The 24,886-nt window shown below is 50.2% G+C and overlaps 1 long non-coding RNA gene across 1 annotated transcript in view; it reads right to left on the bottom strand.

Moving 5' to 3' along the window:
* Positions 1 to 619: 619 nt before the first annotated feature.
* The window catches only part of LOC309333281, a 38,649-nt gene continuing 14,382 nt past the window's right edge, over positions 620 to 24,886 (bottom strand). The window contains exon 2 of the long non-coding RNA XR_014152444.1: positions 620 to 737. This is a non-coding gene — a long non-coding RNA (uncharacterized lncRNA). The remainder of the gene's footprint in view (positions 738 to 24,886) is intronic.

Consider the following 24,886-nt stretch of genomic DNA (forward strand, 5'->3'; position numbering starts at 1 on the left):
CTTGCCCATGCAGCTATCACCCTGGCGGTCTGCTTCATTCTGAATCACGGCAGTATCACAGGCTACTGTGAGTTGAGCATTTGGCTGATTGGGATCAAATTCCCCACTTGCCTCAGCCAGCCTTCTGCAGCTAGCCATCATGACTCTGGCATTAGCCTTCTGCGTCATCTCTGCTGCTTTATATCAAGCTGCTTCACTGCTGCTTCATAACCTCATTCCAAAGGCAAGTTCAAAAGTGCTTTGTCTCTGCTGCCTTAAATCATGCTGCGTCACTATTTTCTGCAGCTGCTTTAGTCCAAAAGCACTTTTAAAAGTTACTTTCGATTTCCCCAGCATAGGAACTTGATCCTTTGAGCCTTTGCCTATGCCCGGCAAACGGCTTTAAAAGTTCAGAGTCCAGCCATAAAGCCATTAATTAGAAGCTGGCAGGCTGCCCGGAGCAGTAGCACATACCTCATCAATCATATTGACGCGCAGAGATATCGTCCGATCCGTCCCTCTGCCGCTGTTCCGATATCTGGAGCCCATTCTTAAGATGACTGCGTTTTTCTGGGCCCGGAACCAAATATTGTTGATATTGCAGTGTCCCATGCACAGCGGAATTATGAGAAGTACGTGCACATACTCTAAGTTGCTTTATTTACATTTCAAAGCTGGTAGGTTACAGAAAAACATCTTGCCTCTGCCGGAGCAGAGAAAGCATCCTCTCTCCTCTAAAGCACGGAGAGAACGACACACTGAACTGCAAAGAACAGTGAAAAACAGGAAACCAGTGTACGTCACATCCAGTCTCCCTTTCCCGTGGGAAAACTCCAACAGCAATTGACTTTGGAATGTAAACATTGTCTTGTGACAAGCACTTCGCTGCACAGTGAAGAGAGCAGAAACCAACACACTCCCACTCCCAATGTGATTGGCTATCTAAACTCCCAAGCTGCAAATCATGAATCAGAGTTCAAGGGCCAAAGGCAGAGGCCCAAATCCTGAAATGTTCTGTGATTGGACATCATGTATCAAATCAGAACACAGGAGCTCAGAATCCTTAGTCCAGACTCAAGATCAGGCAAACACAGACCATTGGATACATAATTTTGGAGGGAAAAGATATCACATAATGAACTTAAAAACAAGAGAGGTCATAACAAGACACGTGATTTATTTTGATGAAGAAGGTAAAGCTACCCCTCCCAGTTTGGTGTTATCTGCAAATCTGATGAGCATCCCTTCAATTCCTTCACCCAAGTTGTTTATAAAGACATTAAACAACAATAAGCCCAGGACAGAACCCTGCAGCACCCCACTTGCAACTTTTATCCAGAATGTTGAGGAACTGGACTTCCGGTCCGCTGCGGAGGAAATGGCGGTGAACTCCGTGTCGTCCGCATAAGAGACAGCATGGTTTAAGGTAAATAGAGCCTGAGGGTGATCGCCAGGGGTCAGCGCACCCCCAAAAAAAACCCCCACGGAAGAGTGGGGATCCCAGGGGTCCATCAGAAGTGGAGAAACTCACCTCCTGAATCCCCCGCTTGCCGCTTTGCACACGGGGGAAAGGGAAGAGGCTTGAGTTCGCTCACGGCTCCAACGCACTCAATTGCCGAAGCCACATTCCGTCACCAGAAGCAGCGGATCTTCCACTTAGAGGTAAAAGCCAAATAAAGTTCTTAAAGAAAGGAATTAGGTCTAAATTCATTAATTTGGTGAAACAGAAGCCAAACAGGAAGTCAGGTTTCTGTGGACTGGCTCTGCAAGAGACGTTTTTGTGAATGGGAGACAGTGAACTGCTGACAGTCATGGAGACTTAGTTACAAATTGGCTCTGACTTTGGGAACTGTTTCCTTCTTTGGGATACAAGTTAGAAATTACTGTATCAAGCTGTCCTTTGGAACTAAAAGGATATGTAAGCTGGAGGAATTTGAACAGTTTGAACAGTCTTTTGGAAGTTTTGGCGCAAGCTCATGGGTTTGTTGCAAGTAGAGGTGAGTTTCACGACGGCGAGGCACCCTGAAACCAATGGGCAGGCAGAGAGAGCCAATGCAGTTTTGCAGCAGTATTTGCGGTGCTATGTCAGTCAGAGACAGAACGACTGGGTGGACAAACTAGCTTTAGCCGAGTTTGCTTACAATAACACAGAGAACGTATCCACAGGGATGACTCCGTTCTTTGCTAATCATGGGTGTCACCCCAGGGCGTTTCCGGGGAGGGGGGAGGAGTCGTGGAATGTGCCTGCAGCGGAACAGTTTGCGGAGGAAATGGAGGCAATCCACCAACAGCTCCAGTTGAACTTGGAAAGGGCTAAGGAGGTCTACAAGAGGGAGGCCGACAAGCATCGGCGACCAGGGGAGGTCATCCGGGTTGGGGACAAGGTGTGGTTGTCCACGCAAGGGTTGCCCTGGAAAGGAGGGTGCAAGAAGCTTAAACCCCGGAGAGTGGCGCCTTTTGAGGTGATCCAGCAGGTCAATCCGGTGGCATTTAAATTAAGGTTGCCTGAGAGTATGAGAATACATCCAGTATTTCACAGGTCACTGATGTCGCCCTACAGGGAAGGGGGAATGAGGCAGGGTAGTGGGGAAGGGGAACTCCCACCACCCTGACGGAAGACCAGCCATCATTAAAATGGTGCTTAGCATAGAAAAAAGACACAGAGAGGCAGCAATATTCTCAGGATGGTATGAGCAGCTCCTTCGACCACTCTCCTCCGATTTTATTATCCTTTGTTCTCCTCTCCTGCATGGCCGTTTGCCAATGTCTCACGTTACCTCATCCAGTCATGGCTTTTACTATACCCATCACCATATAAGGTAATCACTGCCCAGAGGAAACACAACTCCCTATAAGGTCAATACATTCTATACACTGCCAGGCACAGAGTGCTGGTCAACAGGTCAGGAGGCACCCTGCGGTATTACAAGCCTCTGTCATGGCTTTATGACTCCCACACCACCCAAAGTGGAGGAAAGGGAGCAGAGCAACGAGGTGACGGAAATACTGGATTCTCACTGGAATGGGGAACAGTTAGAGTATCTGGTGGCGTGGGAAGGGGCCCCTAGTTCTGAGAATACCTGGGTCCCGGAGAGTTGTGTCACTGACGAGTATCTGGTGGAGGAGTTCCACAATTTCTTCCCTTACAAACCCGAACCTCAGGGTAGATTTTTTCAACAGGTGTTCAGGCCGACAGACGATGAAGAGGACTTCGAGGGATTCCCACCAGCTGACGTGGAGGAAGAAGAAGAGGAAGACGTCTATTGGGAAAGACGGGGAACTGCGGGTTTGAGGGAGGATTGGAGGAAGGTTTTTGAAGATATGGATGAGGAGGAGGGAAGTTTTCCAGGTTTCACCCCCGCCACTCCGGAGAAGGGAGAATCGGGAACGGTCGATTCTCCCGAGCGGGAGGGGGCCTTTGGGGAGGGGGTGGATGTCAGGGAATTGGAGGCTGAAAAAGAGGTGAGGGGGAGCAGAGAGGCACTTATAGAGAGCCTACATCTTTAATCAGCAGCTATTCCTCCACGTCAGAGGAAGATGGGCCAGAAACGTCAGGAGACAATGAAACTGGCAGGGGTGAGCCAGTGCCGGGGACCAGCCACTCACGGAGCAGAGGAAAGAGGAGGGCGGGACTCCGGAAATGGGTCTGCTGGGCGCGGCGAAAGAAAAGATCAGACGATCCAACTGACTCATAAAGATGGAGTGTATCTTTTGAACTCTTGTAAATACTTTGAAGCTTTGCAATAAATCAGTGTACAGAGATGGCTGTTTGCCCTGAGTTTTATCTCAGCTAGCTTGTCAGCACTGAGTTTTATCTCAGCTAGCTTGTCAGCACTTCCCTCACAGCGGCCAAGGATAAAACATAAGATACTTACTGATATAAAAGACAGAGGCGGTTTTGCTCTCCCAGATCTTAAATTATATTATGAAGCGGCTTGTCTGCTATGGATCAGGGACTGGATGAAGTTGGAAAAGCAAGAAGCATTAGAATTGGAAGGACATTATAATAGATCTGGCTGGCACGCATACCTATGGTATGGAAAAGGGAAGGTACACAAAAGTTTTTATAATCACATAATCAGGAAGTCATTAATAAGAGCATGGGAAAGATATAAAGATTTGTTAGAACAGAAGACTCCTTGGTGGCTTTCACCACATGAAGCTTTACTGCTCAAACCACTTGGAAAGAAAGGAAAGTGGCTTACGTACGCTGATTTGCTAAAGGATCAAGAAGGAAAATGGAAATTAAGAGATTATGAGGAAATAAAAGACCATTTTCAGAGCTGGTTACATTATTGGCAACTGCATGAAACATACAAAGATGACAATAAGAAAGGATTCAGTTATACGACTTCCAGATTTCAAAAGGAAGTCCTAGAAGGGAAAGTGAAGCTGCTGAAAGGTGCGTATAGTATTCTGCTAGAATGGGATACAAAAGACGAAGAGGTGAAATCAGTTATGATTAAATGGGCACAAGATAGGCACAAGAAAAAATGTTCCAATTAACATTTGTCAAAAAACCTGAAGCATTTTTGTTAGGGATTGTTGGGAAAGACCTGCCAAAGAAATTTAAGAATATTTTTATGTCTGCAACAACTGCGGCAAGAGTCTTAATAGCACAAGGATGGGAGAATGAAGAAACCCCGACTAAAGTACTGTGGCAAGAAAAATTGATGGACTACGTGGAGTTGGCGAAATTGACATACAAATTGCGGGACAAGGACAACTGTGATTTTAAAGAAGAATGGGAACTTTTTACAAAGTATTTAAAGAAACAGCAAAATGAATTGGATTCCTTGGCAGGTTTTGAATAAACACTCACAAATTTATTATTAATAACACAGGGACAGATAAGTTAAGGATCTTTACAATTTTACAATATGCAGAGAATTATAAGTATGGAAAAACCAGAGAGAGGAGCTGAGGGAAGTCCGGGGGAGGGGAGGGGGCTTTCTTTTGGGGGAGGGGGAGGGAAAAAACTAGGGGGGGGACTTTTGGATGATATGTTTTATTGATATTATGTTGTTATGCTTAATAAAACTTTAAAAAACAAAACAAAAGCAGAATGTTGAGGAACCATTACTCTTTGGGTTCGGTCAGTCAACCAGCTACAGATCCACCTAACAGTTCCCCCGTTCAACCTACATTTTACCAGCTTCCTCACAAGAATATTGTTACAAAAGCCCAGCACCTGTCCCTCTCTCTGCCAAGCTGCGGCAAGAGTGCATGGGATCTCAGGCGCCCACACAGGGTCTGTGTCCCTTTGGAGAACAGAATACACAGCGGAGGCTGTTGTGCTTTAAGAAATAGGGTTTATTCACCTATTTACACCTTCCATTAGAATGGAGGGGGTCCAGATCTTACAGCATGGTCCACAGTAGTGCAGGCAGTCCTTCCTTCACCCCTGCCAAGATGGATCTCCCCCTTTCTTCTTCCCATAAGTCCCTTGCCTGGTCCCAGAGCAGTTACCCTGGCAACCCTCCAAATCTCTAGTCTCTGGTCACACCTGGGACAAGGAGTTGTTGATGACCCTCAATGCTAACAGCTCTGCTCTTCCCTCAGCCAGCCAGACTGGTTTGTGTAAGTGTTATGTACTGAGTTGAATAGGATCCATACTGCAGCAGTCTGATTGGTCCTAGAACAATAGGATCCAAAATGCAGCAGTCTGATTGGTCCTAGAACAATGCAGCAGTATGATTGGTCGGCAGGAGCCACCCAATCCAGCTCCAGATAGAAGTGAATCCACAACCTGATTGGCCTACAGGAGAATTCCGGAATTAGCCAATCACGTGCAGCCCATTGTGTAAATAATGTATATAAAGCAGATACTTTGAGGGGACTTTCATTTCCCTCCTCACCGCTATGAGCTGAATAAAGAGCATGAAATCCACTCTCGACTCTGAGTATATTTCACTGGCGACGAGGATGGGATCCCGCTGAGCTGACCGACACACACAGCACCTCAGCACCGCACCTGCCGCACCGCTGCCTCGCACCGTGTATCCAGGCTTCAGCTCTGGGACCCAAGGAACTCAGAATGGCAACCGACAGCAGCTTCTCGCCGTTCAACCCAGCATCCGGAGACTGGGAAGCGTATGCCTCCCATTTCACCTTCCTCCTAGAAGCCAAAGGGGTCACCGACGAAGAGGATGCCAAGAAGAGGGCGATATTCTTCAGCGTCTGCGGAGAGGAGACGTTTGAAATCGCCTGGGCTCTCCTTGCGCCTGAAGACGTCGCTACTGTTCCATACAAAACAATAATGGAACGGCTGGAGGGGCACTTTTCGCCGCAGCCCTCAGTGGTGGCTCGTCGAAATGCCTTCTACGCAAAGCGGCAAGCCCCTGGGGAAACCATAACTGGGTTTGTGACCTCTCTCCACCAAGCCTCCCAGTTCTGTAACTTCTCAGAATTGGAGAACATGCTTCGTGACCGCCTCGTCGGTGGCCTGAAGGATGAGAAGCTGCAACGACGCCTCTACGCTAAGAAGGACCTAACGTTCCAGGTCGCTCTGGAGGAGGCCCTGGCAACAGAAGCTGCCGAGAGGTTGACACAAGAGGCACGGCCAAGCCTGCTGTCCCAACCGAGGGTCCACCACAAAGACCTCACCGACGACTCAGGATCTGACAGGGAGGAGGTGCACCGAGTACAGCAGCGCACTCAAGCAGCACACAGACCACAGATGCCTCGACGAGAAGGAGGAAACTGCGCAAGCTGCGGGGAGAGTCACGAGAGGAGGACCTGCCGTTTCCGCAATGCAGAGTGCAGGCAGTGCGGAAAATTGGGACACATCGCCCGGGTGTGTCGGGCTCGGCCCACCCGACGCCAGGCATCAGATGACCGATCCAAGAGCCCCAGGTCCCAGGGCCCAACACATCAAGGCAACTCGACAGAGCTCACAGACTTCCAGGTATACCAGTTGCCCCACCCCAACGTAGAGAAAATTTATGTAGAGGTACAGATAGAGGGGGCCCCGTGGCGCATGGAGCTTGACACGGGTTCAACTCTATCCACAATCTCGGCAAGGACCTTAAGGAAACTGTGTCCTAGTGGGGGTCCCAAACTCAGGCCGGCCCCATTCACCCTCCGGGACTTACAGAAACTTAAGGTCCCCAGAATGGGGATGGGGACCTTCAGGGTGCAATATCAAGGGTGGACGCAGCAACTGGACTTGCTTGTGGTCAAGGGCCCCTACATTAGCTTACTGGGATTGGCATGATTTGGACCACTGGGGCTAGCCGTCACCGGGGTGAACCACACTAGCTTACAAGTGGACGTGGACGCCATATGCAAGGAATTTCCGGGGGTTTTCGATGGGAAATTGGGACAGTATACGCCCCCCCATTGCCCTACAGCTTGACCCCGCAGTACAACCTATCAGGCTCAAGGCCCGCCTGGTCCCGTTCGTCCTGAAACCCCGTATAGACAAGGAATTGGACCGGCTCGTTGAGCAAGGAGTGCTGGAGCCGGTGCCTAATGCCCCCTGGGAAACCCCAATCGTCACACCCATCAAGCCTAATGGTTCGGTCCGCATCTGCGCAGACTACAAATGTACCATAAACAAGGCCCTCACGGCCCACGCATACCCAGTGCCAGTGGTCAGCCATGTCCTTGCCACCCTGGCTGGGTCAAAAAAATTTGGCAAGCTGGACTTGGCCCAAGCATATCAACAGCTGCCAGTAGATGAGGCCACAGCAGAGGCACAGACGATTGTGACACACAGAGGAGCATTCAGAGTAAAGCGGCTGCAATTCAGTGTCAGCGTGGCACCAGGCATATTCCAGAATCTAATGGACTCTCTCCTTAAAGGGATTCCTGGCATCACCCCCTTCTTCGATGATGTGTTGATTGTTTCCAGACGGCGGGTCTCAAGGTGAAGTGGGAAAAATGTCTACTAGGAGTGCCTCAGGTGGACTTTCTGGGATTTATGGTGGATGCAGAAGGGGTCCACCCGACTGGGGACAAGGTACGGGCCATGTGCGATGCCCCAGCGCCCAAGAGCAAGACTGAACTTCAGGCCTTCTTAGGACTATTGAACTTTTACCATTCCTTCCTTCCCCACAAGGCGGCGGTAGCGGAGCCCCTACATAGACTCCTGGACAAGCGGGCCCCTTGGGTGTGGGGCCAGCGCCAGGAGGCAGCATTCCAGGCAGTCAAGGACTTGCTTGTCTCAAATTCGGTCTTGGCACACTTCGACAAGAGGCTGCCGGTGGTGCTAGCATGCGAAGCCTCGCCCTATGGCATCGGCGCTTTCCTGGGACACCAACTCCCGGATGGAAGAGAGGTACCGGCGGCATACTTTTCCCAGACACTCAACGCAACCGAGCGGAACTACTTGCAAACCAACAAGGAGGGTCTGGCAATCGTGAAGGGAGTACAAAAATTCAATGATTTCTTGTACAGGCGGCCCTTTACCGTGGTAACTGACCACAAGCCATTGCTTGGTTTGTTTGCCCCCGAAAAGCAGACCCCCCCAAGTGCTGTCTCCTCGCGTCCTCAGGTGGTCAATTTTCCTTGCCAGCTACCAGTATGCACTGATTCACTGTCCGGGGAAGGCGATGGGCCATGCGGATGCCCTCAGCAGGCTACCACTGCCAGAAACAGGCCCCGAGCCAGCACCTGCACAAGAGGTTATGAGCCTGGAGCTGCTTCCCGACCGCCCCATTCAGGCACAAGAAGTTGCACACCATTCCAAGAAAGATAGGGTCATCTCCCGGGTCCTGGACTGGGTGTGGAGGGGATGGCCCAGCAGCAGCCCCGGGCCAGAATTCGCCGGCTACACAACCCGCAAACATGAACTGTCGGCCCACAAGGGGTGCCTGTTATGGGGAAGCAGGGTCGTTGTTCCCCAGCCCCTCCACCAAAGGGTCCTCACAGCCCTACACACGACACACCCAGGGGTAGTGAGAATGAAGGCCCTTGCCAGGAGTTATGTGTGGTGGCCGGGGATCGACGGAGAGTTAGAGGCCTGGGTCAAACACTGCCAAGCCTGCCAAGAATCCTGCCCAGATCCCCCAAGGGCCCCAGTCCAGTCCTGGGAGTCCGCCCGAGCACCTTGGTCATGCCTGCATGTGGACTTCGCTGACCCCTTTCAGGGGAAAACATTCTTCATAGTGGTGGACTCCTACACCAAATGGCTGGAAGTCGCACTGGTACCGTACACTTCCATGTCCGCAGCCATCTGGGTACTACGCAGGCTGTTTGCAACCCACGGGCTCCCTCACACTCTCGTCTCAGACAACGGGACCGCATTTACGTCAAGAGAATTCCAAATCTTCACAGCGCAGAACGCCATCCGCCACATCCGTTCGGCGCCATTCCACCCTGCCACCTCCTAGCACAGCACAGCACCACCAGCTCAACGACTGGCCGGAGCCCCGCTGAACTACTAATGGGTCGGCGACTTGCAATCAGATTGGACCGCCTTCACCCCGATAGAGCTCAGGATGAGGTAGTGGTGGGGGAAGGCAGGAACCCCCGGACCTTCAAGGCCCAGGACCCAGTGTACGCAAAGAATTTTGGGGCAGGCCCAGCATGGGTACCCGCCACAGTCACCAGGGTCACTGGCCCCGTGTCGTACGAGGTGCTAACGGATGGGGAGCAATGCTGGCGCCGCCACTGCGACCAGATACGGCGACGATTCCCGGGAGAAAACCAGGAGGAGGACAGGTCAGAGGAGTCCCAAGGGAACAGTGGGGCAGTGAGGCCCATAGAACAGGAGGGGCCAGCAGGAGAGGCAGAATCAGTAAATACAGAGAGGACCCGCAAGGCCGAAAGGACACCGGAACCAGAACCACAACTGAGCAAGCCGATTGCACCAGACCAAACAGCCCCATCACAGCCAGCATTCTTGGAACACAAGCCAGAACCTGAACCCCGGACCAGGGAACACCCCAGGCCGCAACACACACGTAGGCCGCTGGCGTACCTTGAGGACTATGAATACAACCTCCCGGGCAGAACTGGAACTTAGAGGGGAGGGGTGTTAAGTACTGAGTTGAATAGGATCCATACTGCAGCAGTCTGATTGGTCCTAGAACAATAGGATCCAAAATACAGCAGTCTGATTGGTCCTAGAACAATAGGATTCAGAATGCAGCAGTCTGATTGGTCCTAGAACAATGCAGCAGTATGATTGGTCGGCAGGAGCCACCCAATCCAGCTCCAGATAGAAGTGAATCCACAACCTGATTGGCCTACAGGAGAATTCCGGAATTAGCCATTCACGTGCAGCCCATTGTGTAAATAATGTATATAAAACAGATACTTTGAGGGGACTTTCATTTCCCTCCTCACCACTATGAGCTGAATAAAGAGCATAAAATCCACTCTCGACTCTGAGTATATTTCAGTAAGGCAGCCTAGGAATCCCCTTGCAGCTTATATTGTTCCTTCATATCACAAAGAACCTCAAATCCTAGCATTTATTAATTTATAGGGTTTACCTCAAATCTCTATCAATATCATGGGGGACTTTGCCTTACTGAAGTCAAGATACACTATTTCCACAGCATTTCCCTGATTCACCAAGCTTGTTGCTCCATCAGAAAAAGAAATGAGCTTTGTCTGACATGACTTATTATTTAGTGGTGCATACTGGGTCTTTGTAATCACAGCATCCTTTTCTAAGTGCTCACAGACTGTTGAATCACTGGGCAACAATTTTTTACTTTTTGAATGTTGTCTAGATTTCTACAACTGATTTAGGGTATTTTTGCACTGCTGAATCAGGAAATGGCATCCGTTTCTCTCCATCAGGTCAGGTTTACTGTAAACTGAATGGTGGGCATTGATAAAGGTAAGTACATGTAAATTGCATGTTGCTTCACCATTTTTCAAACTTTGGGGCTTGAACTTCTGTTTCTTGGAACTCCTGGAATGCTCAGCGGCAGGGAGGTCTCTCTTCAGAGTACAACAGTAGTCAGCCACAAGTAAGTGAAGCAGTCACCATCCTTGTCCAGAGCCTTGGTGAACTGCTTGATTAAGCTGAGCTTGATGTGCAGTGGTGGGAAGAGTATTCTGTTTCTGTCCACCAGAGGGTTGTTGATGACGTTCCCTTTTTTGCAAGGCACCAATTCCTCTCACACAGGCCAGTCCTTCTTCGTGTAATGCTGAGCACGGTCCCTACTATCCCACATGCAGAGAAAACATGGGTACTTGGTGAAGCCAGACTGTTGTCCCAACAAAAAGTTCACCATCTTCAGGTCAACACAAATAAACCACTTATGCTGATCATAACCAATTTTCTCCAGCACATACTTCACCGCTTCATAGTTCTCCTTCAGTGTACTTGAGTGAGCCAGGGGTATAGAGGCAAACTGGTTGCCGTTGTGTAGCAGAACACGTTTCAGTGCTTGCTTGCTGCTGTCAATGAACAGTCTCCAATCTTTGGGTTCGTACTGTGGCACCCCAAGCTTGAGCAGAAGCTGCGCAATATCTGCACAGTACACCAAGTCCTTCTCTTCCGAGAAAAACGGAGGTACTCTTGATGCCTGTTGCGGAAGAAGCTGATGCGAGCGCTGTCAGAGAGGAGGTTTTTTCCCTTCAATCTGGATGCCAACAGTTCGGCAGAGTCCTTTGACAAGCTGAGGTCGCGAAATAGATCATTCAACTCCTTTTGGGAAAATGGATGTGGAGCATCATCTTCAAGAACCACTTCTTTTTCATGTCCTTCAACACTGGAGGCATCTTCGTCACTAATGTCAGGAAGTTCTTCGAAGATAGGCACTGGAATTTCATCACAATGAGCTACAGGACGACGTGCTGATTGAAGATCAGTATACTTCGTGGGGCGGCTGCCCCATTAACTTAGTTTTGATCCCCCAACTTTATGCTTTGCCACACCAATTTATGGAAGATTTTGAGGTTTTATGACTTCAAACTGATCCCTTTTTGACATAATCACCCAGAACTATCGGACCTGAATACTTCTTGTCATTAAAATAACCATTTCCAATCAAAACAATTATTTGACATGGCATTTTACCCCCACCAACTTCTTCTAAAATACTCCACACAAGCGTACATGTGAATAAAAACGTAAAAAAACGACATGTGGCCATAGCTTGAAAACTTGACCTGATTGAGCAAAACCAATGTGAGTTTTGGATTCAGCGCATCAGATTCGTCCTAAATCAACTGAAAAAACGCAGACAACAAATTTGTTGTTGACCAGTGATCTGTTCTAGGACCTTTCCTGCTATTGATGTCAAGCCCACCAGTCGGTAGTTACCTGGGTCTTCTCTCCCCCCCCCCTTTTGAAGATGAGGACAAGATTTCTGTCTGTAGGGACCTCACCTGTTTGCCAAGATTTCTCAAAGATTATTGACAGAGGCTCTGAGATTACATCCGCAAGCTCCTTTAATATCCTTGGATGCGGAGTGGGCACAGTATGCAGAGGCACTGCTACGGAAAGAGGGTCTGTTCAATGTCATAACAGACAACCCCCCAGCTCCTGTAACAGATGATTGGAGAGCAAGGGGTTCAAAAGCAAGGGGAACTCTTACGTTGATTGTATCCCCTGAAGAGCTATGTCTATTACGTGACAAGGCCTCAGCCAGAGAAATGTGGGACAGTTTGCAACACTCACATTTGAGAACAGAGGCTGGAGCTTCTTTGTTCTACTATGCCAAGTTGCATGATATGGCACTTGTTGAAGGTGCAGATGTGCGTGCTCATCTGATGGAGATGCAGAACCTCAGGCATGAGCTGCAACAGAGAGGAATCACTTTTCCAGAGGCTGTGTATTCCTTCATGATTCTACATTCTTTGGGTTCGAGTTGGGAAGCATTGCCAGTCAGATTGCCGTATTGCCAACTGCTCAGCTCACAGTAGCACATGCTACTGCTGTTGTACTGAATGAAGTGGATTGCCGTAGTGCTAGCTGCATCACTAAGGGGGAGTCTTCACAGAAGTCATCCCAGAATGCAGTGGAACCACTAGACTTCCGGGTTAGCGCCTCCAGCAATGGCGGAGCTCCTCCAATCGGGAGGGACCTGCTCCGTGAAAAACAGGGTCTGACCGCCACGGCGAAGGCGGAGACCCTCAGAAATCACAGACGGAAGAAGTCTGTGAACCTGGGATTCGGCAGGCACCTTCTGTGCCCCCCCTACTCGCGGGGAGACCCGGTATCGGGAATCCAGAGCGACGTGGGGTGAGAGGCGCGGTGCTTTGAATTGACCGCTTATTTCACGGAGCGAAGCCGCATTGCTGCTGTCGGAGAGCGCTGACTTTTTTCCTGTGGACAATTGGATTCTAAACAACAACCCGTGAGTAGAACGGGAAATTGGACTTTTAAAATAATTTAATTTGGCACCGAACAGGGAAGGTTCAAACAGGAAGTCCACCTTCCCTTTCTGTAAATAGACTGAAGCAAAGTAGTTCTTAACGAAGGTTTTGGAAAGTCTTACGTAAAGGATTAAAATTCCACTGATTGAAACTATTGATTTAGACCAAGAGAACTTGCAGGAGAAGGTGAAATATTAAAAACTGAAGCATCACGTCTCTGAACCTGGGAACGGCTTGCAAAAAGTCCATCGACGGTAAACAGGACAAATTTGACAGCTGGCTTTAAAACAGGACAAATTTGACAGCAAGTTTTAAAAGAAAGACACTGTTTCTACTGTCCGCTTCTGCACTTAAAAAGAAGAAAAGGTAACTGGAAACTGTTACTAATTTACTTTTGGAATTGTGCTAGAAAGGATTGATACAAATGGACACTGTCTTCCTCTAGAGGGAGTTTTGGGACATTGTTACAAGAGTGCAGCTGGGAAATTGGTCTTAAGATAAAGACTGTGAGAAACTAGCTTTGACCTTGAACATCTCAAGAATGTCGGCAAAGGAAGAAGTAGCGTCTGTACTGAAAAGCTGCATAAACAGATAGATGTTATGGCTACTAATATTGATATTTTGGGAACAAAAGTGGGTATCAACATAGAAGTCGACAAGAACCCGGCACAGGAATCTTTCTTAACTGAACAAATTGATGAATTAGAGAAGGAGAAAGTTGCTGTTGTTGAGTATAAAGTAAAACAAGGGGAAGCCTTAACCCTAAAGAGGCAAATGGAGGATTACAACTTGAGGCCTTATATGACTGTAATTAGGAGAAGCCAGTTTTTGAAGATTGGTGCCTGGCCTGATCTGGAAAAGGAAAGGTGGAGAGATCCCCTTATGCAGGGATCAAATGACTTTTGGAATATGAATTTGAGCCAGGAGGAGATGAGAGCTTTTGGGGCCTTTGGACTTGGAAGAATTGTGAAACAAGATTTGGATTACTTTGTGGGCCCTGGCTTTAACTATGGAAGTCTGGCGGACCTGTCAAGAAGGAATATAAGCATCGTTGGGTTGGAGCTCCCCCGAGATCTGCTTTTTAGCATCAAGGATTGTCAAGAAGATCGGCAGAAGGGAAATAAAGAAGAGTTAAGAGCCTCGGATATAAGATCTCCAGGTTGATGGACACGGGGAGGTTGATGGAACTGACGGCGGGGGCCGAGACCGGGGAGGGGAGACGGTGGAAGAAGATTGGGAATTTGAAGTGTATATATGGAGATTTAAAAAAAAAGAAGAAAATTTTAATGAGAGATGGATAAGTCGTGGAATGAAATTTTTATGACCCTAGGGGAGATGTTTTAAGAGATTAAGTTCAAATATATTAGTTTTAATGAGAAATAAGATTAAACAAAGTAAAAATGAATGATTAATTGGTGAAAGAAGAGAATGTTTTGGAAATAATTTAAAGTTTATCTGCAGAAACATTGCAGAATTAAGGAATGTTAGAAGGTTGTTGGAATGTAGCAATGTGGATTTAGCAGAAATGATATAAAGGGTTGGGTTAAAAATTGATATTTTTTTTTAATTGGTGAGAGATGAGAATTACAGTATATTAAGATAAATTATTAGGATAAAAACAAAGCTGGAAAGGATTTGCTGAGACATCTAATTGAACTAGAATACAAAGGGGGGAGGTGTGAGGAGGTCAAGGAAATAAGCAAAGGAAAGAAAGTTATGTAAAGGTTTGATCGTTTTTTTTTATCAATTGTTTGTATTTTTTCTGTTTTTTATTTTTATTGTTTTTAATTTTTGTCCTTTTATTTTTTGTATTTTTGTAATCCTTAAAATTGGAATAAATATTATTTATATATATATAAAAAAGGAACCACTAGATGGCGCCAAAGCTTTGAAGGCAGTGAAATGCTACTCGTGTGGACGTCTAGGCCACGTGAAAAGGGAATGCAAGTATCCCAAGGCCAAGACAACAGAGCAGCGCAGCGTAAGCTCAACGCGTGGAAAAGGCAAAGGCAAAGGTCCGGTGTCCAGGACAACACAGCACAAGGCAATGGTCTCACGCTTCACTCCGAAGGTTCCAAAGGTCCAGAAGACGTCTAGACCTTTCTTCGTCGTGGATTCGGGTGCGACCAGACACATTTGCCGTGAGAAAAGACTGTTCGTGTCTTTTACACCGCAGGAAGGTGCGATTCACCAGGCGGATGACCACACAATCTCCAGTCAAGGCTACGGAACTGTTGTTCTTCACAGCTTGGACGTACTGATACGCAACGTTCTCTATGTTCCAGATGCTGCACACAACCTACTGAGCGTCGCGCAGCTGACTGAACGGAACATTGACGTTTCCTTCAAGAAAAGGAAGTGCATCATCACCAAGAAAAACAATTATGTATTGCATGCTGATTATTGTGCTGGACCCGGGGGAAAGGTACCGTGAGCGTAGTCTGAGTCCACACGAAGAGGGGCGAGGTCCGAGGCGGAGAGCCGAGCGGGGAACAGGAATGCTGGAACAGGAGGCCGAGCAGGGAACAGGAACACCGGATGGTCAGGAACAGGAGGCCGAGCAGGGAACAGGAACACAGGAAGGTCCAAAGCCAACAACGACGTTGCTCCCGCAACCTGGGACCGGGCTGACTGGGCTTTTATCCTCTTCTAAGGCCAGGGGCGGTCCCGGCCCCCAGGAGCCCCGCCTCCTCTGGCCTTAAGGCGAGCACTCCTCCTGGGAGCAACCAGTTCCCTTCGCCTCTCTGCCCTAAGCCTCTGCAGATCAGGAGAGGCCGAAGGGTTACTGGGCTCTGGAGGAGGCTCACCTGTAGCCACTGAGTCCTCAAGCCCCTCTGGGGCCTGAAGGGTTTCACCTGGGGCCAGCTCCTGGTGCTCTGCCACAGGTGCAGGCTCTTCAGCATCTAGGCCTTGCCCCAGTTCAGCCGGCCCTGGAGGCGGGGACTCCTGTGCAGGCTGGGATTCCTCTGGTTCATCCTCTGAATCGGAATCCCAGGCCATCACACCATCCCCCCTCCCAGGCCCCCCCCCTCAACCGAGGGTCCGGACCCGGCTTGCCGGGGTACGTCGCATGGAACTCTCGGAGGCAGGCAGGTGCGTGGACGTTGGCCGCTGGTTCCCAGGAACGGTCCTCCGGTCCGTACCCCTTCCAGTCAATGAGATACTGCAGCTTTCCCCTGCGGTATCGGGAGTCCAGGATGCGTTCCACCTCGTACTCAGGCTCTCCCTGAACCAACACTGGCTGCGGTCGGGGACGGTTCGGGTGGAACTCGTCGGGTGGGGCCACCGGACTCAGAAGGGACCTGTGGAAGACCGGGTGAACCTTCAGGGTTGCGGGTAACCGGAGACGGAATGCCACAGGAGAGACTTGGTCCACGATAGGGAACGGGCCGGTGAATCGGGCGTCCAACTTCCGCGAAGGTCGAGAGGGGTGGAGGTGGCGAGTGGAGAGCCAAACCAGGTCACCGACGCGAAGTTCCGGCCCCACCTGGCGGTGGCGGTCGGCCTGGGCTTTGTACGCTTCCTTGGCCTGGTGCAGTTGCTCCACCAAAAGCTGTTGCTGGGACTGGAGCTCTTGAAGCCACTCCGTCACCGCCGGGACCGCGGATGCCGGCAGCACATCTGGAAACAGCCGTGGATGATAACCGTAACTGGCCTGGAACGGGGTCTGCTGGGTGGACGCATTCACCGCGTTGTTGTAGGCGAACTCCGCCAATGCCAGGTGGTCGACCCAGTCATCCTGCTGGTAGCTGCAGTAACACCGGAGGTACTGCTCCAGCACCGCGTTCGCCCGTTCCGTCTGGCCATCGGTCTGTGGGTGGTAGGCTGACGAGAGGCAGACCTCTGTCCCGAGGATCTGGTGTAATGCTCGCCAGACCCGGGATGTGAACTGAACGCCCCGGTCGGACACCACGCGCTCAGGTAGGCCATGCAGGCGGAAGACATGCTGAAGGTACAGCTGAGCGGTTTCCTTGGCTGTGGGTACAGATGGGCAGGGGGCGCAGTGCACCATCTTGGTGAAATGGTCGGAGAAAACTAGGAGGCAGGTACAGCCACGAGACGGGGGTAAGTCCACTACAAAGTCCAACGAAACCGTGTGCCAAGGGCGCGGTGGAACTGGCAATGGCTGAAGTAGGCCGGGGGGTCGCCCGGTAGGGCCCTTGGCGCGCCAGCAGACATCACAACCAGCAACGTAGCGAGCCACGTCAGCCTTCAGGCGGGGCCACCAAAACTCACGACTGACCAGATGGGTGGTCCGATACCGTCCAAAGTGCCCCGCTGCTGGGGCATCATGGGCCATCCGGAGAACCTCCAGCCGCAGTGGCCCTGGCGGGATGTACAGACGACCGTGGTGCAGCAGAAGGCCCTGATGCAGGACCAGCCCCGGATACTGTGGGCTGGACCCTTCAGCCAGCTCCCGGAGTCGTTCCTGGGCCCAAGCGTTGACCCGCTGCTGTTCCCGCACCCGAGCCTGCAGTGGCTCCGCCTCCTGGGTGGCCAGGAATGCAGCTGGAGGTAGGATCGTGGTGGGTTCTGCTTGCTGTACCGTGTCTGCGTTGTCTTCAGGTTTCCGGGACAGGGCATCCGCCTTCTGGTTCTGAGAGCTAGGGATGTAGCGGATCCGGAACTGGAACCGGGAAAAGAACAACGCCCACCGGATCTGTCTTTGGTTCAGCTTGCGGGTGGTCTGGAGGTACTCCAGGTTCCGGTGGTCGGTTCTCACCTCCACCGGATGTCGTGCCCCCTCAAGATGGTGGCGCCAGACCTCAAAGGCCACCTTGATGGCCAGTAGTTCCCGCTCCCACACAGTATAGTTACGCTCCGCTGGTAGGAGCTGGCGGGAATAGAAGGCACAGGGTAAGAGTGGTGCTTCAGGTCCATTCTGTTGAGACAAGACGGCACCGAGAGCCGTACTGGAGGCGTCGGTCTCCACCACAAAGGGTCGAGAGGGGTCAGGATGTTGTAAGATTGGCGCCCTCTGGAAACAGGCCTTCAACCCCTGAAACGCCTCCTCTGCCTCCTTGTCCCAGGAAAACGGCGTCTTTGGGTGCAGTAGCCGGGTCAACGGGGTGGTGCGATGAGCATAATCTGCGATGAAGGTCCGGTAGTAGTTGGCGAACCCCAGGAAACGTTGTAGGTCCTTGCGGTTCCGGGGTGCCGCCCATTCTCGAACCGCTGCCACCTTCCCAGGGTCCATCTGCACCCCATCTGGAGAGAGCCGGTGTCCAAGGAAGTCCACAGTCCGCTGATGGAACTCGCACTTGCTGAGCTTTGCGTACAAACGATGCTCACGCAAGCGCTGCAGCACGGTCCGGACATGTCCCTCATGGCGAGCCGGGTCACGGGAGTAAACCAGTATGTCATCCAAGTACACCACCACGTACTTGTCTAACAAGTCCTGGAACACGTGGTTGATGTAGCGTTGGAACACAGCAGGCGCGTTGCACAAACCGAAAGGCATAACCAAGTATTCGAACTGCCCGTACCGGGTCCCAAACGCTGTCTTCCACTCATCCCCGGCTCGGATCCGAATCAAGTTGTAGGCCCCCCGGAGGTCCAGCTTGGTGAACACCTGTGCCCCTTGCACCCGCTCCAGCAACTCCGAGATAAGGGGCAAGGGGTACCGGTCTGGGATGGTAATTTTGTTCAGGGCTCGGTAATCATGGCAAGGGCGGAGTTCCCCACATTTCTTCTTAACAAAGAGCACTGGTGCCGCGGTAGGCGAGGTGGAAGGCCTAATGAACCCACGCTCCAGGTTCTTGCGCAAGAAGTCCTGCAAAGCCTCGCGCTCTGGCTCTGTTAGAGAATATAAGCGACTCACTGGTAAGGGCGCTCCGGGCTGGAGGTCTATGCCGCAGTCAAAAGGCCGATGCGGCGGCAGCTGGTCTGCCCCCCGTTCCTCGAACACGTCCTGGTAGTCCTGGTACACGGCTGGGAGCGTGGGTGCTGCCTCCTCCGTGGGCGCGGCCGCCAGCGTCTCGGATTGAGCATGGGAACATGGGTCTGGGAAGTGCACAGTCCGTTTGACCCAGTCAATCTGAACGTTGTGAGCTTCCAGCCAGTCCATCCCGAGCACGAGGGGGAACCGGGGCATAGAGGCAATGTCCAAAGTTCGCAACTCCCGGTGCTGCTGGAGACACAGGACCAGGGGCTGGGTCTCCTGAGTAACGGCTCCTGAACGTAGAAGCCGTCCGTCAATTGCTTCCACCTGGACCGGTTCTGGCTTGTTCCGAAGTGGCACCTGATGATGGGCAGCAAAAGCAGCGTCCATATAAGAACGGGTTGCTCCTGAATCCACCAAAGCATGGGTAAGAATCCAGGGCCCACCTGGAGGGTATAAACGTACCGGAACCATAAGATGTTGCAAGTCCATTGGTGCGGGCCCATTCTGCGCTGTTTGGGACCCCCGGTAGCTAGGGCCATCAGCTACTGGGGGTTGGCGGTTTCCCTGCGGCTGGCGTTTCTCAGGGCAGGACCGAGCGTAGTGTCCACTTCCGCCACAGTAGAGACATAGATTCCCCTCCCGACGCCGCACCTTCTCTGCGGGGGAAAGGCGTGGCCGCACTGCCCCGAGCTGCATAGGCTCCTCCGATAACTCAGTTGTGACCGTGGGGCTGCCGGAAGAAACTGGTGCCGAGAACTGGAGGTGTCGTCGGCCCCGGGCCTGGCGACGATCCTCCAGCCGGTCGTCTATCTGTAGACTCCGTTGAATGAGAGTGTCTAGCGTGGTGGGGCGTTCCATTGTGGCCAGCTGGTCCAGTATCTCGTCCGAAAGCCCTTCGAGATACTGGTCCCGCAGTGCCGAGTCGTTCCAGGTCAAGTCCTGTGCCAACAGCCAAAACTCTGTGGTATATGCGGCCACCGTGGACTCGCCCTGTTTCAACCGCCGAATCGCCCGGTTGGCTTGACTCCCTTTCTGGGGGTTGCCGAACGCGGCCTCCAAAAGATTGCAAAACCCCGTATAGTCTGCCAGCAAGGGGGAGTCTTGCCTGAGTAGCGGCAACGCCCACTTGGCCGCCTGGTCCTTTAACAAACTAATCAAAAAGTGCACCTTGGTGCGGTCGTCAGGGAAGTTCCGGGCTCGCCCCTGAATATACAGCTTGGCTTGGGCGAGGAACATGGGAAAGCTGGCCGGGGCCCCATCAAATTTCTCGGGCAAAGCCACTGGGTACTTGCCAGGAGCCGGGCGTCGGCCGCAGGAGCCGGTAGGGCTTCCAAGCCCTGCTGAAGTGCCGTAACTGCGTCGCTGAGCTGCTGCACGGTGTGAGTCAAGGCCTGGTTCTTCTGGGCCAAAGCCACCAGCGCAGCCGCCTGGTCAGCCATGGCCTCTGGCTCTTCCCGAACGCACCCCAACGAAGGGGGAGTGCGAGTGTGGCGGGAGCAAACTGTGCTGGACCCGGGGGAAAGGTACCGTGAGCGTAGTCTGAGTCCACACGAAGAGGGGCGAGGTCCGAGGCGGAGAGCCGGGCGGGGAACAGGAACGCTGGAACAGGAGGCCGAGCAGGGAACAGGAACACCGGATGGTCAGGAACAGGAGGCCGAGCAGGGAACAGGAGCACCGGATGGTCAGGAACAGGAGGCCGAGCAGGGATCAGGAACACAGGAAGGTCCAAAGCCAACAACGACGTTGCTCCCGCAACCTGGGACCGGGCTGACTGGGCTTTTATCCTCTTCTAAGTCCAGGGGCGGTCCCGGCCCCCAGGAGCCCCGCCTCCTCTGGCCTTAAGGCGAGCACTCCTCATGGGAACAACCAGTTCCCTTCGCCTCTCTGCCCTAAGCCTCTGCAGATCAGGAGAGGCCGAAGGGTTACTGGGCCCTGGAGGAGGCTCACCTGTAGCCACTGAGTCCTCAAGCCCCTCTGGGGCCTGAAGGGTTTCACCTGGGGCCAGCTCCTGGTGCTCTGCCACAGGTGCAGGCTCTTCAGCATCTAGGCCTTGCCCCAGTTCAGCCGGCCCTGGAGGCGGGGACTCCTGTGCAGGCTGGGATTCCTCTGGTTCATCCTCTGAATCGGAATCCCAGGCCATCACAATTATGTTGATCGTTTGTTTGTGTTGTATGATGATGATGATGTGCAGGATGAAACTTGTTGTATTGCAGGTACTAACAAAGTTTTGCATGCAGGATGTATTCATGATTTTCATCGAAAATTTGGTCATTTACACTTTGAGGCAGTTTCCAAAATGCCTGCCTTGGTTGAAGGTATGACTATTAAACCCTGCAGGTACCACATGAAGTGTAAGGCATGCTAAGCAAACAAGGTGAAAATGGCTGCGAAAGGTAAGGTGTCTAGTAGGCAAGCTACAGAACCATACCAGGTAGTGCATGCTGATCTCGTTGGTCCACTATCGCCCTCTTTGGGTGGAAACAGGTACTTCATGGTTCTTATTGATTCATTTTCCAGGTATATTTATGTGTTCAATCTCAAGCAGAAATCAGAGGCATTTCTTAGGTTCAAGGAATTCTGTGCTTGGTTGGAAAATGTGCACGGTAAGAAGGTAAAATCTCTTTTTACTGATCGCGGGGGGGGGGGGAAATTCACTTCTCAGCAGTTTGAAGCTTTTCTGACTGAGAAAGGAATTCAGCATGATTTGTCAAGTCCTCGTTCTCCATGGATGAATGGACTTTGTGAGAGAGCAAATCAAACATTGCTTCAAGGGTTGAAAACCTTGCTGCATGATGCCAATCTTCCAGAGAGTTATTGGGCAGAATCTCTGAGCTGTTTTGTTTACAGTTATAATCGGAGATTATCATCATCGATTGGTTGTACCCCCTATGAAAAGATGTTTGGCAAGAAACCATACATCAAGCACATGAGAATTTTTGGTTCTGACATGTGGGTTCACACGCCACAAAGCTCCAAGTTAGGCAAGCGTGGTTTGCATGGTATTTTTCTAGGGTATCAGAAAGGTTCTTATAGAGTAATGATGACTGACTCTAAGACAATTAGACTCACTAGAAGTGTTGAGTACAATGCCAAGTGGGGGGAGAATGTGGGAATTTTCCAGTGTTATCCTGATGACAGTGAAGAGACTGAGGATAAGCAACCGCAGCAGCCCACACCCACTGATGAAGGTCCAGAGTCTGAATCTGAGACTGAATCGGATGATTCAGAGGTTTTCAAGAGTGCGAAAGCCTCTATGCGACCCTCTGAAGGTTCTGATCGGGAATTGGAGGAACCATTGTTCACTATAAGTCACTATTCTCCTAAGAAAGAAGAGGAGAGTGTTGAAGACTTATGGCTAATTCACAGGTCTGAAAGAGCCACGAAAGGTAGACCTCCAAAGAGATTTGCTGATGAATATGCTAAGATAGCAGTTGCAGCTGTTAATAGCTCCAAGAAGGTATTTAAACCTTCAAGTTTCCAAGAGATCCAGGCTTTGGATTCAAAGGATACTGAGCCATGGTTAACTGCCATGAAGGCTGAGCTTGATTCCTTAGAGAGGAACAAAACATGGGAGCTAGTTCCAGTAGTTGCAGGAATGAAACTGCTTGGAAGCAAATGGGTCTTCAAAGCGAAGACAGATCAAAATGGCAAGATAGTCAGACACAAAGCCAGATTGGTAGCCAGAGGTTTTTCACAGGTTCCAGGTGAAGACTATCACGAGACCTACTCACCCACCATGAGATATGAGAGCGTTAGGCTCATGCTCAAGCTTGCTGCAGAAGAGAATCTACACGTTTCTCACCACGATGTGAATACAGCATTTTTGTACGGATCCTTAGGTGAATCACTTTATATGCTTCCACCTGATGGCGTACAGGTAAAACAGGGATTTGTTTGTTCTCTGAAGAAATCCATTTATGGTCTCAAACGGAGTGCACGATGCTGGCATTCTATTTTTTTTAAAAAAAATAATTTTTATTGGGTTTTTACATTTTATAACAACAAACACAGACACAAAGACAAGAACACACAAACACACAAATACAATTACATACCCTAATTTTCTTTACCCACTTTCATTGACTTCCCCCCACCCCCTCCTCTTACATCCCAGTTCCAAAATTAATTCAGCAAGTTCTTACCTAACCTCTTAAAGATATTCATATTGTTTTTAAAAATTAAATTCTTTTTGTTTATCTATATTCAACTTATCCAATTCTCTTATAATCATTAATTTCTTTTTTTTTAAGGTCGATCTAACTTCCCCTCCACAAATTTTCCCTTTATTATATTAATTATAGGTCACATTGACCAAGTAAAACAAAACATAACATTTTATAGTTCTATTCTCTCCCCCCCCCCCCGCCCCGGTTTCTGTCCCTTCCCAGACAAATGTCCAAAAAACAAACAAAAAATAGTTCTTAGCCCGGATTTCTCACGTCCGAGGCGTCTGATTCTCTGTCAGTCCCTCTCTGCCAACTATGTTGGTAGTCCTCTTTGTTGGTCCTAAGACCCCGAAGGAGTTCAGTCAGAGTCACATCATATTTTCTTTCATCCAGAATGTTAAAGAATGTTTGCTGCGAAAGACCATCTAGTTTCCCATACTCAAGAGGAAAGTCCCAATCATGTTGCTTTATTCTTTTTAGTTTTAATATTCCAAGTACTCCAGGGACTTCTCTCTTCTTCTTTCTCATCTTTCGCAGGTTTGTAATCCAAAGGTCTTCTTGCTCATGCTCTAACAATGCAGATTCCTGGTTGATATTTTCCACTTGTAGTGTCTGAACTCCTTCTTTCTTCTCTGTCAATTCCAAAGGCATCTCTTCCTGCTCAGCTGCAAAGTTTTTATCATGCGTCTCCTTTGTGCATTCAGCAGAGTTGTTTGTTTCAGAATTCAAGGTCATAAAAACTTTACTCAGAGCCATACTCTGCTCCTGCAGGATTCCCACGAGAAAGAACATTTTTTCTATCTCCGCCAGTAATTTTCCCTCTGCAGCCATTGTAATGTCACTAATTCCCCCTAGGGGGCTTTCAGTTATTTAGTAGTCCTTTTCCAATAATCTGTTACTTTGTTATTATCAATACTTTGTTTCCAATCGCCTCAGTCCAAATGTATCAGCTTTAATTCCAAAAGTTGTTAAATAACAAAATTCTTACTTTGTCCGCCCGTTTGACAGCTTCTTTGACAGCTGTCAAACTCCTTTCACTTCTTCCTCCGGCACCCAAATAGGACACTCCCGGGTTTTTTGGGGGGGATTACACACAAAGTTCCAAAATCTTTCTCTCCAGCACAAAATCTTCTTCTATCAAATTTGTGAAAAACTTTTAAATCATCAAAACAGTATTCATTCCGCCTTAATTCTCCGTTCCTTGCTTTAAATCGTCTATAAGTAGAGGGGGTGCGGACTTCCCTTTAACACATCCCCCGATCGTGCCGAATTCACAGGATAAAATTTTTAAAGTCCAAATTCCACTACTCACGGGTCCTTTGTTATCCAGTCCAAATTTTGGGAAGAAAGTCAGCGCTCTCCGGCCATGGCTTGCGGCTTCACTCCACTGAGGTAGCGGTCTACTCTCAGCACCACGCCACTCTCCGTACCCTCTCCGCAGCCTTTAAAAAGGCTCTTCGTGGGTCGGGGAGGGCGCTTAAGGTGCCCACCGAGTCACCAAGTCCGCAGGCTTCCGCGCCTGCGGTTTCTGAGGGTCCCCGTGTCGCCGGCACGGCAAGACCCGTCCTCAGTA

This window comes from Podarcis erhardii, assembly GCF_964252035.2.
Source record: "Podarcis erhardii genome assembly, chromosome: W".
Classification (NCBI taxonomy): domain Eukaryota; kingdom Metazoa; phylum Chordata; class Lepidosauria; order Squamata; family Lacertidae; genus Podarcis; species Podarcis erhardii.